Here is a 14,099-nt window from a genome sequence, read left to right on the forward strand (position 1 = left end):
GTGCGAGCCGGTGCAACTGTTTATTCTCATGCTTAAGCCCTCTAATCTCCTGTTTGAGACTCATCACTTCAGCCGCCAATGATTCAACTTGGCGGGTTCGAGCAAATAGGCGTTGGGCCATATTAGACACAGAACCTGCACACTGAACACTAAGAGCCAGAGAATCCTTAACAGCCAACTCATCAGACCGTTTGGAAAGTAGTCTGTTATCTTTGGGAGTGAGAAGGTTCCTGGCCACTACCGCAGTGGTCATATCATTCTTCATCACGGAATCCACAACGGTAAGAGGACCAGTAGGGGAGACGAAGGATGGGCGCCATATGTTATCTGGAGAAGGCGGGGCTGCCTCTTCAACAAGGTTCAAGTCAAAACGACGGTCGGAGGGGCCAGACATTTTCAAAGGTGTTGAAGAGAGAAGAGGTCGGACAAATCAAGATCTTAGAAGTGCAAGAATAGAGCTTCTACTGGTGGATATTCAAGTGTGCTTTGGAACTTAATGTCAGCCCTTATAAAAATCTGCACTCGACGAAGCTTCAGAAATCGAAAAGGCACCTGCTCAGAAATCGAAGAGGCGTTTCCTTTCTCAAAAGCTGGGCTGCTCAAAGACCACGAAGGCCGATCTCAGAAATCAAAGAGGCTTGCTTTCTCAAAAGCTGGGCTGCTAAGAGATCACGAGGGCCGATCTCAGAAATCGAAGAGGCACCTACTTTTCCAGCCTTGTCAGCACCTGTCACACGCACACTCAGCTTTGCGGAAATTATGGGCATTCTGTCGAAGATTTCTGGCGAAGTAGAAAGCACATGAATCGTACTGTTCAATCACCCACTTCCCACACGCAACAGTAACTCATGAGTACCACAGATAACTTTGCCAAAGTTCTCTGACAAAGTTGAGACACGTGAAGCTTGCAGCTCCCGCTACATCGCTCTGACCAAGAAGGGTAAAAGAATTGCAAAGAAACAACACTAACAAAGTTTAGACACATAAATTTTGAAGGTCTAGCTACCATATTATTACCCACAAGGGTAAAGGAACAGTACCACTGCTGGATAATTGGAAAGTCCAGGTGTGTCAACCTCTGTGCTTCGTGGCAAGGTAGACTAGCAAACATGCCCAACCTTTACTCACATTCGAGAAAACACTCCCAACAGGATTGCTTGCTCCAAAATCGAAGAGGCACCGCCCTCCGAATCTCGAGAGCCAGACTCCCAACATGATTACTTTCTCAAAAATCGAAGAGAGGGTAAAGGAACAGTACCACTGCTGGATAATTGGAAAGTCCCTGTGTGTCAACCTTTGTGCTTCGTGGCAAGGTAGACTAGCAAACATGCCCAACCTTTACTCACATTCGAGAAAACACTCCCAACAAGATTGCTTGCTCCAAAATCGAAGAGGCACCGCCCTCCAAATCTCGAGAGCCAGACTCCCAACATGATTACTTTCTCAAAAATCGAAGAGTGTAAAGGAACAGTACCACTGCTGGATAATTGGAAAGTCCCTGTGTGTCAACCTCTGTGCTTCGTGGCAAGGTAGACTAGCAAACATGCCCAACCTTTACTCACATTCGAGAAAACACTCCCAACAAAATTGCTTGCTCCAAAATCGAAGAGGCACCGCCCTCCGAATCTCGAGAGCCAGACTCCCAACATGATTACTTTCTCAAAAATCGAAGAGACACCGCTCTCCGAATCCCGAGAGCCAGACCCCCAGCAGGATTGCTTTCTCAAAAAACGAAGAGGCATCGTTCTCCGAATCTCGAGAGCCAGATCCCCGACAGGATTGCTTGTTCGAAAACCGAAGAGGCACCACTTTCCCAACTTCAAGAGTTGGATCTCCTTGGATAAAGCTTGTCTGTAATCTTCACACGCAACATCAGCTTTCCAGATACCATAGACCACTTTTTCAAAGTGCTCTGACAGAGTTAAAACATGTGAAGCTGGTAGCTCCCACTACCGTGCTATGACCAAGCAGGGTAAAGGAATAGCATTATTACTTGATGTTAGGGAGACTCCTATATATGTCGACCTTTATCCCTAACGGACAGGCAGACCTGCAAAAATGCTCAACCCTTTCTCTTATCTGAGAGGGCACTCCCAACGAAGCCTTTCGAAATATTCAGCTTTCTTTCCCCCCGATAATACCTCTGTTTACAAGCTATACTAGAGCAAGAATATCTCATATCATCAGGGTTAAAAGCAAGAGTATCCCATATCATGCTTTTTCCCTGTCTTTCCCTTTGGCCTTGTTCTTACCTGCAAGACAAGGAGAAAGAGAGCAATCAGTCAGCACTTGGAATCAAGCTTCCAACCAGGAACTGACTGCCTGGAACCCCTTACCTGATTACTTACCTGGCATTGCTCTCGAGTAGTCATCTTCAACATCTTATGCTTCTAGGGAAGATACCACATCTGCCTGAGGAACAGATAGGGCAAGTGAGAAGGATACAAGGAAGCATGTGGAGACAAGCGTAACAGCACACGTGCCGATACATCCACTACTCTGTCAAAAGCAAAAGTATCCTATATCAGCAGGGTCGAACGTACTCTAGATTTGATGGACTTGTTTTGACCCTTAAATTCTTCAGTCGGCCTTATACTCTGGAGGAAACCAGAAAACCCTCCAGCCCGGTTCAAGAATAAGCTTGTGGAAAGTTACTTCTTCAAAAGCAAAAGTATCTCATATCATCTCTTCTCATTTTTCTTCTCTTTATCCTTCATGCTGCCTGCAAGATAGGGAGAATGTGAACAATCAGCCGGAGCTCTGATTGCTTACCTTGTCTGTCACCTTTTTCAGCAGATCCCCTAGCCCGTCGACTTGGGGGACTCCTACTACATGATTTGTATCGCGCTTGACCAAGCCTGAAACTACAAGTAAGCTTCAAGTGAAATTGATACATTACCTTGTGCATCTCCACCAGTTACAGATACCACCCCTGGATGGAGGAAGAGTACTTCCAAAGAAGATGCCACATCTACCTATGAGATAGATAAGGCAAGTCAAGACGATACCACACTCCGGTACTTAGAAGTTTCATGGTTACAAGATCATTCTCCCACAATATTTCCTAATGTCATTTGTACTAAATCATTCACTTGTACTCACTAAAGGAGAGCTTGAACCTATGTACTTGTGTAAACCCTTCACAATTAATGAGAACTCCTCTAGTCCGTGGACGTAGCCAATATGGGTGAACCACGTACATCTTGTGTTTGCTTTCCTATCTCTATCCATTTATATACTTATCCACACTAATGACCAGAGCAATCTAGCGAAGATCACAAAAAGTGACCATTTTTGCTACCTAGGATCTATCTTGCAAGAGAACGGAGAATTAGATGGAGATCTCAACCATAGAATACAAGCTGGATGGATGAAGTGTAAGAGCGCATCCGGCGTGTTGTGTGACCGTCGTAGGCCACTGAAGCTCAAGGGAAAATTTTATAGGACGGCAATAAGGCCAGCGATGTTGGATGGCACAGAATGTTGGGCGGTGAAGCATCAACACGTACACAAAATGGGTGTAGCGGAGATGAGGATGCTTCGTGGGATGTATGGGCACACGATAAAGGATAAGATTGGGAATGAGGATATCCGAGGTAAAGTAGGAGTAGCCAAAATTGAAGGAAATATGAGAGAAAATCGGTTCCGGTGGTTTGGACATGTGCAAAGAAGGCCTACTGACGCTCCGGTTCGAAAATTTGACTACGGGACAGAGGTTCAGGGCCGAAGGGGTAGAGGAAGACCTAGGAAAACTTTGGAAGAGACCCTAAGAAAAGACTTGAGTACTTGGATCTAACGGAGGACATGACACAAAACCGAGCGCAATGGCGTTCTAGGATTCATATAGCCGACCCCACTTAGTGGGAAAAGGCTTTGTTGTTGTTGTTGTTGTTGCTTATGGTTTAGAGAGATAAGAATGTTATGTGCATGTTGGTTGTATAATTGAATTTGTGTGTTAAGTTGAACACCGTTTTTTTTAGACTTTTGAGCAAGCAAAGTTGGATTGATCATGTTGTTTGAATCATTCTGCACAGATCATGATAAAGATCAGATAGGAGCAATCATGCTACCTTTCTTTTATTCTAGCTTGGTCATATACTATTTACGGCATGCATGGAACTTCTTTTTAAGTAGCTAAAAGCGCTTATGTCAACTAAAAATGTTTTTGACAAATGTTTGGCAAGAAAAATCTTACAACTATTTATGAGTTAAAGAAGCATTTTTTTGAAAAATACGTTTTACAGACATTTTCAAGGAGCGATTGGGTTTTATTTATGAAACTTTTCACACATTCCTAGTAAAAACACTTTTGACCAATGTACAGGTCGAAAGCACTTTCATACACGACCTAAAACTGGCGTTCCTAATTAATGTACTTGGTTGACAGTGCATGTGACATGGCTGTCCATGTGTTGCATTACTGCTTCTGTTTGAAAATCTTCATTCTAGTTCCAGATTTACAGGGTGAGATTTAGGGCTCCTAGGTTGGGGGTTAGTTGATTTTGAATTAGAGGTTATAATTAGGGTTCTGAAATTTGGGTTTAAAGTTAGGGCAGTGAGTTAGATATAGGGTTGTAATGGTTTATTTGTTTTAAAGTTAAGTAGAAATTATTATGCATGTGTACGATAATTTTTATCTTTGTAATCTAACAAATTTATTTCCAATATTGTAGATGTCACAACTCATTAGAAGTCGGAAGGCGATGCCGACTACACTTCCTACTACTGCTGCCATTGCTCTGGTTGAGATGGACCATAGGACGGTGAATCCAATTGACCCAGTTGGTCCTCCAGTCTCATAGGCACCAGCATCTTCGACTTCTTCAGTGGCACTACATGTTAGCGCTCGACACGCTCATCGGCGCCCCCGCACTCCGGAGCAGATGTCGCCATCGGGATCCACAACCGATGGCTTGGGTCCACAGCTAGGTATACTAGCCTAATTTACTCCCTCATTCCCATGTGAACTTAATTTTGTTATTTTAGGTTCAGTTTGTTAAGTTATGTCATTTAAGGATTAAAAAGTTATTATATATATATATATATATTGTTTATTGCTGTCATCGTTTTAGACTCATTATTAAACAGTTGTGATCATTGTGTTGGATACATATATTGTTTATGTTATTTTTAGGGTGTTGGGAATGTTTTAATTATAGAGAGGTTCTGCCAAAATTTTGGTAGGATTTGTTATTAGTTTGGGTTAACGTTAATTTTTCATTTCTTTGCAACCAAGAAAAACACCTAGGGACCTTGTCGGCAATTGAAGAAGGCAAAGGCCACCCGGGTGACCAACGATCGTATCACAATAGGATATGATGAGTGACATCGGACAGCACCAATGACGGAGCAGCATAGTGCATTGGTGGAGAAGGGTCAGTCAGTCCTTTAGGAGTCCTCCTCCCAGCTTCCCCCATACACGCCGATCGAGTCTGTGGATCCCCCTAAGGATGCGGGGTTTCACATCCTTATAGAGATGTTGGACTAGACTTTCGATCGGAGGCCAGGGAAATATTGTTGGGGGATAGGAAATGCCAGGTGGCGGGGGAGTGGAGCCTCTTCATCCTCGCAGTTTAAGGGCGAGGTTACGGCTTTGACGCAGAAAGTCGTTGGCTTGAGGACTGAGCTTGCATCGTACAAGACTCAGATGTCATTGATTGTACAGGTCCTCAGTTCCTCCAACATTCGTCTCCTCGATTTTTCTGCACCACCGCTATCAAAGCCCCTCCACCCCGAGCATACACAGCAATCAGACCCATCAACCTCCAACCTTATCCCTAACCCCACTCCCTTCCACCAGTAAGATTACCAAGCACCTTTGAACGACTTGCCCATAGATTATGCCTCATTTTTTTCGTAGTTTTTTTTCCCACTTTGTTTTTAAACTTTGTATTTGTACGTACATTTTTATTTATATTATAAATAAATTGTTTTTCTATTCATTAATTTGTTTTTTTTTTTTGTCAATTGTATGAAATATATTTTTTAATAACATTCTATTTATTCTATTTATTAATTTTTTTTAACTTAAAAATTACACTTGCGCGGTGAAGATATATCGTCGTGCAAAATGACGCATGTCTTACATGTTTCGTCATGCAAATATTTTCGAGACAAACCATAGACGTTCCAAAAAATTTCTCATCACAAAGCACACTTGTACCCTCTTATATCGTGGGACGAAACCTTTGTCCGTATACCTTTCTTGCGACAAGCAGTAAAGTGTCGCACAATCATTTTGCTGCGCGACGAAACTGCACTCTTTGTCACCCAAGGTCTTTCTTCATGACCTTTGCACGACAAATTCTGCGCGACGATTTCTATGTCACCATAGGTTTTGTGCGACTTGGAAATGCTTTGCATGACAAATACTCTTCGTCGTGCAAAGTGTTTAATGTAGTAGTGGTTCCTTCTCATGTCAAGTTTGGTCTTCATGTTTAAATTGGTTTGGGGTGATCTCTCCTTTTGATGATATTATGACCTTTTTCACTTATCCTAATCACAAAGGCTATGGCTCTCAAATTCAACTTCTATGGTGGAGGCCTAATTGGGGCTTGTTTGTGTTGTCTTTGGACATCACATAATAAGCTTTGTTTTAATGATATTCAACCATCCATTACTGCTATTGTTTGCTCAATTAATTGTCAGCTTCTTGAAATTGATTCACTTAGCAAGGGAAACATGAAAAAATCTTGGGAATAACTTTGTATTCTTCTCGCTATAGGTTTGTCTGGTTGTCCTGCCAGGTCACCTCGTGTTATTTGAAGTTTTATGGAAACCACCTTCTCTACATTGGGTCAAGGTGAATACTGAGGGTGCAACTCATGGATTACGGAGATTGGCTGGTACTGGCGATATCTTTCGTGATTATTTTGGTTCATGCGTAGGGTGTTTTGCTACTTCTTTAATGGTGGCCACCTCTTTTAACGCTGAATTGCATGCTGTAATTCATGCGGTAAACTTAGCTTGGGAGAAAAGTTGGTGTTCCCTTTGGATTCAATGTAATCCATCATTGGTTGTTCTTTTCATTTCTGCTTCTCATAATCGCGTTCCCTGACGTTTGAGGGTTCGTTGGTTGAATTGTCAAGCGTTGCTCTCTTCTATGTGCATAAGAGTTACACATAAATTTTTCATGAAGGGAGTTGGGTGACTGACTGTTTGGTAAATTTTGGAGTGGGCCATCCTGGGGTTTATTGGTGGGACTTTTGTCCTCCTTGTGCTATTGTCGCGTATCATCATAATCTTTCTCTTCGCCCCAATTTTCGATTTTGTTAGGATGGGTTTTACCTTGTCTTTTTGTAATTTGGTTTCCTTGTTTCTAGTAGTTTTCTACTTCTTGTTAGGGTTTGGCTTTAAAATTGTTTTTAGTGGGTATTGGCCTGGTCCCCCACTTGTATTACTTTTCTTTTTTTTCTTCATATTATTAATAAAATCTAGTAGAGAAGGGACGGGCGGGGAGTTTCTGGGTGTAACGGTCCTTTCTCCTTCAAGAGAGGGTTGGTGCCTTGCTCACGACTGTTCACGAAGAGCTAATCTCGCCTAATCATTCTTTGCAAAATTAAAAAAAAATATACATTATAATTCACAATTTCAAATGTTTTCAAAATCTTGTGTCAAATAGTTAATTAGCTAAGAATTGGTTTTAAATACAATTTATTCATATCAATCCTTATGGAAAATGGTCTTGCTTGAGTTGTTTATACTTCAATAACTCTGTTCTCTTGCAAATATTTTAAAGTGGTTTTATTCCTACTTTTGCAGGTGGTGAAAATCCTATCAGAGACCAATGTTCAAAACCTTGGCTTAGGTGTCATAATTTCCCATAACCACTAAAACTGAACTTTTCATGATCCTTTCACCCGTTTGAAGAAAGATTTTCACAACCAACAAATAGATGTTTTGCGTACTTACTGCATCGTCCATCCATGCACATGCATTCTACTTGTACGAAAATCGAAAAGGGAATAAAAACTCCAAGCGTCGGCTAATTAACTGTATGAACGATGATATCCAGTTAATTAGTCAAGGATAATGCACATTATTTGATACATGCAAATTAATGTTATGTAACCGTTTCTTGAGAATGATTTGAGTATTGTCACAACTGGAGAAGTTTTGGCAGCTTGATGCAGTTTGATCAGTCTTCATCAAGTGAAGTTCATCCCCTCACGCGTCAATTCTGTCACAGAGTTCTCCAGGGTTCTTCTCCTTCTTCCATAACCCGAGCTCGGAGAAGGAAGAGATAATAAGGGGAAGTCCACAAATTGCAGTTAAATTTCTTCCAAGGAGAGCATCAATCGGTAATCCATATCATACCAGCTTAACAAGCCAGATGTCTTTTGATAGCTACAACACCTGCTCCTTCTTTATTTGTGTACCAAACTTGCTTTTGTTTAGATGAAATATAGATAGAGATGTGAGCGAACTATGATAGGAGATGGGGTGTAGATAAACAAAACTCTGAATAATAAACGATGCACTATGTCTACGAAAAAAAAAAAGGTTAAAAAAAATTACAAATAATAAAAGCCAATTTTTTTTTTCTTGCTAAAATTGATAATATATTAGCAGTGTTCTAAAAAAGGGCCTAGCGGCCACCTAGGCGCTGGGCGGTCACCATCCGAGGCGTTTTCTTGCAAATCGGCTGTGCTCTAGGCGGTTGCCTAGGCGGGCTAGGCGGTGCTAGGCGGCTAGGCGGAGCTAAGCGATTTTTTTTTTTTAAACCAATTTCAGAAACCAAGTCTCGTCGTCCACTTCGTCTCTTCTTCCTCAACTGCAGTGCACTCACCCGCTGCAACTTCGAGAGGTTTTCTGGGCCATCGGCTTCGATCATCTCTCTTAGTTTCCACGGTCTCCATTCTTGTCGGCGTTGAAGGCTCTGCAACTCTTCCCATCTCGAACTCTCATCGGATCTGCAACTCTAACTCTCGCATCTGTATCGAAACTCCCATATGCGTCTGCATCTAAATATAGCCATGGTTGCTTTCCTAGAGGTTTCTGGAAAAAGAACGAGCAAGCGAGAGAGAGAGAGAGAGAGAGACTAAAAGAGTGCTAGAGGTTTCTGGAAAACAGAACGAGAAAGAGAGAGAGACTAAAATTTTGAGATTCTGAAAAGGCAAATAAGAAGAAACGAAATAGGGTGATGTGAAAAACGGATGATGGCATTTCACTTTCCAAGATAAAAAACTGATTATGACTGAGGTCTAGGGGTTGGGTGATGTGAAATAGGGTGGACAGCTTTAATTATCAAAACCACCCACTTGCGTGGGCTTTTTATATAAATGTTATGTATGTGTCATCATCACCCACTAGCGTGGGCTTTATATATAAAAATTAAAATTATAAATTATTTAGATAATATTTTTTTTCCTAGGCAAGCATATTATATATGTACATAAAACATTCACATATGTGTGTTCTTTTATAAGAAATAACATATTATTCAATAATTATTTACATCTAATATAGTAAATTTAATTAATTCATATAATATATACGAAATTTACCTAAATCCGCCTAGGCCGCCTAGGCGCCAGCCTACACCCTGCCTAGCCGCCTAGGCGCTAGGCGCTAGGCGCTAGTTCACCGCCCGACTAGCACCTAGCGTTTTTTAGAACCTTGTATATTAGCATTTAGCAACTTCTCTTGAGCTTCATTTCTCATCTGCAACTTCTTTTGAACCTATTTTAGAAAGCAGCGACAATGATTAGGAGATGGGCCGTATGAATGTTGAGGTTCTATCCAAGAACCAATTAGAAATGGGAAGTTGCCCTCCTTACAAGTTCGGGTGGGACTTTGCCTTTTACATCCTCACAAGTGAAAGCTAGCTAGAATATTATTTGGCCACTAAGTTCGGGTTTAGGTAAACGATAGCAAAAGCAACACACCTCAAGCTGCTCTTTCAAATCTGTTTTGTACTTTCAAGCTGACACTTGAGAGCCTCGGACAATGGAAGTGTTTTGTTTTCAGTATATTACCGTTAATAGTATCCAGGCGCTTGTATGAAGAGTAAGTAGAATAATATTAAAACAAAGTATTTTCTGAGAAAGATACAAAAAAAAAAAAAAAAATGGCCTAATGGTGAAACAATCCAAACAGAGGATGTGTGATCATTAACAAGCTTATGCATCTTTTGTGAATGGTTGAACTTTAATCAAATAAGATGTAAAAGAACAAAGACGACAGCAAGTAAATTTTCGGGGCAATCCGAAAGACATAGATGGCAACAACAGTATATCCAAAGCACCACTAGATGAGGGCTATACGATATTCATAAACAGTAATGCAATTTTAATGGCAGTTAAGTACTGGTAAACCAAGCTGCAATCAAAGCGGAGTCAAGAAGTATTGGTTTCACATACCCTTGTTGTGGAAAGATTCTCATAACCAACAAGTGATTGATTGAGCGCTTGAATATGTCTTCGTGTACATATGGCACGGTCAATCCATGAATTCGACTTGTACGAAAATCAAAAGAGTTCATTTTCCATCTACATTGTTTCTTTTTGTTCTTTAAGAAAAGACTTAGAGTACTTGGATCTAACAGAAGACATGACACAGAACCGAGCGCAATGATGTTCTAGGATTCATATAGCCGACCTCACTTAGTGAAAAAAGGTTTTGTTGTTGTTGTTGTTGTATTTTTCCTTTCGGTTACCTGGCAATGTCCCCACAATAGTTAAAGCCCTGGAATGAGATAAGCTATCTAGCGTCAGTCCAATGAATTCAACTAATTAAACACTCAGTTGTGAAAACATCACAAATACATATATACCTCATAATATTAAAATTAGTAATCTGAATCATACAACTACGCAAGGAAAACATGAATCCATTGTATCCTGTACTTGAAAGCTTAAAAAAAAAAAAAAAAAAAAAAAAGCAAGCAATTTTTTGTAATTCTCTTTGATACGATGGATTTTGGGTACTTGTGAAAGGCAAATTCTCTTTGAATTAATCCAACGTAATATATACAAGGCTTTAATCCAATCGATGTAGACAACCATTACAAGTCTCAATCCTAAACAACATATGAGATAACAACATCAGAGCGGGCATCCTTCTGAGGTGTCAAGCAGATTCAGGAGGTGACACTGCCATTCAGGTTGATCAAGCAGATTCAGGAGGTGACACTGCGACTCAGGTTGAAGAGGAATCCCTCCAAAGTGTTGCTCCAGAAGTGTCACAACATCAGTCCAATCCAGCTGCTCCTTGACGTAATCTCATGCATGAAAGGCACCCTTCAGCAAAGACTCTAAGTCTTTGTCACTTACAAGCCAAGGCATCCACTATCCAACTACGTGCCTTATCAAAGGTTGTCACCTGCTCACACTGCATTCCTTTGTAACATATCTAAGCATGTTGTGCCTCAGACATTTTACGAAGCAAATGAATCACAGGTTAACACAATGATCACAACAGTTTAATAAAAGGTTTGGAAGGATGACAACTTTTTAATCCTTAAATGACATAACTTAACAAATTGAACCTAAAATAACAAAACTGATCAGTTAACATTCACATACATTTTCTTCCTCTATTTCTCCTAAAAGTTACTTATTGAGCATCACAGCTACTTCTCTGGTTGAGGCCACTATTTCCTTTCTCCTAATTAGAACATACTAGTTGTAAAACCCTCTTCAAGTCAGATAGCAGAAATAAGATAGCTTAAAAGACGAAAATCAGGAAGTTTCCCCCCAATATTTTTCGAGGCAATCAACACAATATTTAAGAACAGCAAACAATCGGAGATAAACAGTGAGAACAAAGCAGGGATGAGAGAAAGAGAGAGAGCAGCAGAAGCAGAGGGTTAAACCGAAAAGAAACTTCACAAACGAATGGAACAAATCAAGGATGACGGACGCGTGGAGCGAATGGGCAAAATAGACTTTTCACTGCAGCAAACAGAAAACAACAAGGCAAACAAAGCAAAAACATAAGGGCAAAAACGTAAGACCACTGGTCATCCATAGTGCTCCAAAACTGAGTTTTAGTATATATGATTTCCAATTCGAGTGTTTTGAAATACCATAACAAACTTCTAAAAATGGCGACAATTGCCATCCAAGATGGCCAATTTTCGAGCTTGTATACACAGGCTCAAAAACATTACTAGCAACAGGCTTGGCAAAGAATTCTGAACTGCCGTAGCAAACAATTCCATATAACCTCTTCCACATTGACATTTGTAAGACTCTTACAGTCACAACTGAAACTTCTATGACTCTAAAAACTTCGCTTCATTATAATTACCAAGGTTTTCATTGCCTAGTTAAACATTTTTGCCATTTCCTCAGCATCAAATCTCTTCCACAACACTACCGTTTCAATTCCGTGAAAAACCTATTTGAGTAACTAAGAAATGACACATAAATTAACAAAAAAATTGCAAAAACATAAAAATTAACAGAAATGAATTACGGAATACACACAATTTCGATTTCATGACAAACCCATTTCTGAAAGTGAAGAAATTGCAAACAAAAAAAAGAGAAAACAATGGAAACTTTTTAATCCTTACATGACATGACATAACAAATTGAACCTAAAATAACAAAACTCAATTAACATGGGAATGAGGGAGTGAATTAGGATTGTATACCTGATCGTGTACCCGAGGCATCGGTTGTGGATCCCAATGGCGACATCTAGTCCGTACTGCGAGGGTGCCAGTGAGTACGTCGGAAGCTAACAGGCAACGCCACTGAAGAAGTCGACAATGCCTACGCTTGTGGGACTGGATGACCAATTGGGTCAACCGGATTGACCGGCCTATGGTCCATCTTTACCAGAGCAGTGGTGGCAGTAGTAAGTGTAGTCAACAGACTAGGTGTAGCCATTGGACTAGGTGTAGAAGTCATCGCCCTCCGAGTTCTAATGAGGTGTGACATCTACAAAATTGGAAATCAACTTGTTTCGTATACAAAGATTTAACTTATCGTACACATGCTAATAATTTGAACTTAAATTTAAAACAAAATTTAAAAACCCTAATTCTATACCCAATTCAAGTTTGGCAGTAACAAAACTTAAAACTGATATACTATACACAAACTAATCAATTCAGATAGGATATAGACCCAACAATTATAACTTATAAGAAGAAACTAGCATAAATGACATCCTTACAAGTTTACTACCTAAAACCAAACAAATGTGAGGTGCCTTGGATATCCTTACTACCTTATGTTTAAATAAAGACCTCACAACAAACTAATAATGTAAGAGAGAGCATATCATTATTTACTAGTAAAATCCAGAATTGCTTATATCATGTGGGTTCCCGTATCTTTGAATAATAATAATAATGGAGTTCACAAACATATTTCATTTGGTTTAATGTGTTCCTATTGGTTTGTTATACCTAATCACCATGACATTGCCCTATCTGGCTGAAAACATATTTTACATATACATTTCCCATTTTTTGTCCTTCTTGGTGAATTAAGTATAGCCAGACTCAGGAGAGAATCCATTCATAACATTCCTAAAACTGTAACTTCAAAATTGGGAGGCCGAATTCAACAAGCAACGCAACCATCTATCATATTAATAAGGCAACAACAAAGGTTGATGCCCCATCATATATGAAGAAATCATGGCAGTCTACAATGCAAATCTCTAAAAACTTATTCCACAAATGTACAGTGCAATTCAATTTTTTTTCTTTCAAACCTACAATAGAGAACACATCCTACAATATCTTAAATTCCAACATAAAAACCACAAACATAAATATATTTCATATCATCGTAATAAAAGAGAATTGAAAAGGTGAATTATTTGATATAAAGATAAATAAATAAAAGGATTCTTGCATATGGAAAAGTGTAAGTGCAATGTTGTGGATGCATAGAACACAGGAAAACATTAACAAATCACTAATTTAAGAACCATGTACTTAAATTAAAAAAACAACCCTTAATTCGAACCCTATACTTGAAATTAAAAACAAAACCCTAATTTAATAAGGGGCGTTTTGATATAGGCGCCTCATTTTTTAATTTTTTAGACTAAACATACATTCCTTTTGAAAATTTGATTAAACATTTTCCTAAAATTTTGGTTATTAATTTCAGCTTTTTCACATAAGTTCAATT

General features: G+C 39.6%; 2 long non-coding RNA genes across 3 annotated transcripts; one reads left to right on the plus strand and one right to left on the minus strand.

Moving 5' to 3' along the window:
- The first annotated feature begins 4,711 nt into the window (after positions 1 to 4,711).
- On the plus strand, positions 4,712 to 5,942 carry LOC139197245 (uncharacterized). Its single transcript, XR_011582478.1, has 2 exons — positions 4,712 to 4,929; positions 5,237 to 5,942. It is a non-coding gene; the product is annotated as an uncharacterized lncRNA (long non-coding RNA).
- Positions 5,943 to 10,928: 4,986 nt separating this feature from the next.
- Positions 10,929 to 13,797, minus strand: LOC139196976 (uncharacterized). 2 transcript variants are annotated; one of them, XR_011581898.1, is made up of 2 exons: positions 12,602 to 13,797; positions 10,929 to 11,322 (listed from the first exon to the last, which is right to left on the minus strand). It is a non-coding gene; the product is annotated as an uncharacterized lncRNA (long non-coding RNA). The 2 variants fall into 2 exon arrangements; XR_011581897.1 differs by having other exon boundaries at positions 10,929 to 11,331.
- Positions 13,798 to 14,099: the final 302 nt, after the last annotated feature.

This window comes from Malus domestica, chromosome 06 (assembly GCF_042453785.1).
Source record: "Malus domestica chromosome 06, GDT2T_hap1".
NCBI classification, from domain to species: Eukaryota; Viridiplantae; Streptophyta; class Magnoliopsida; order Rosales; family Rosaceae; genus Malus; species Malus domestica.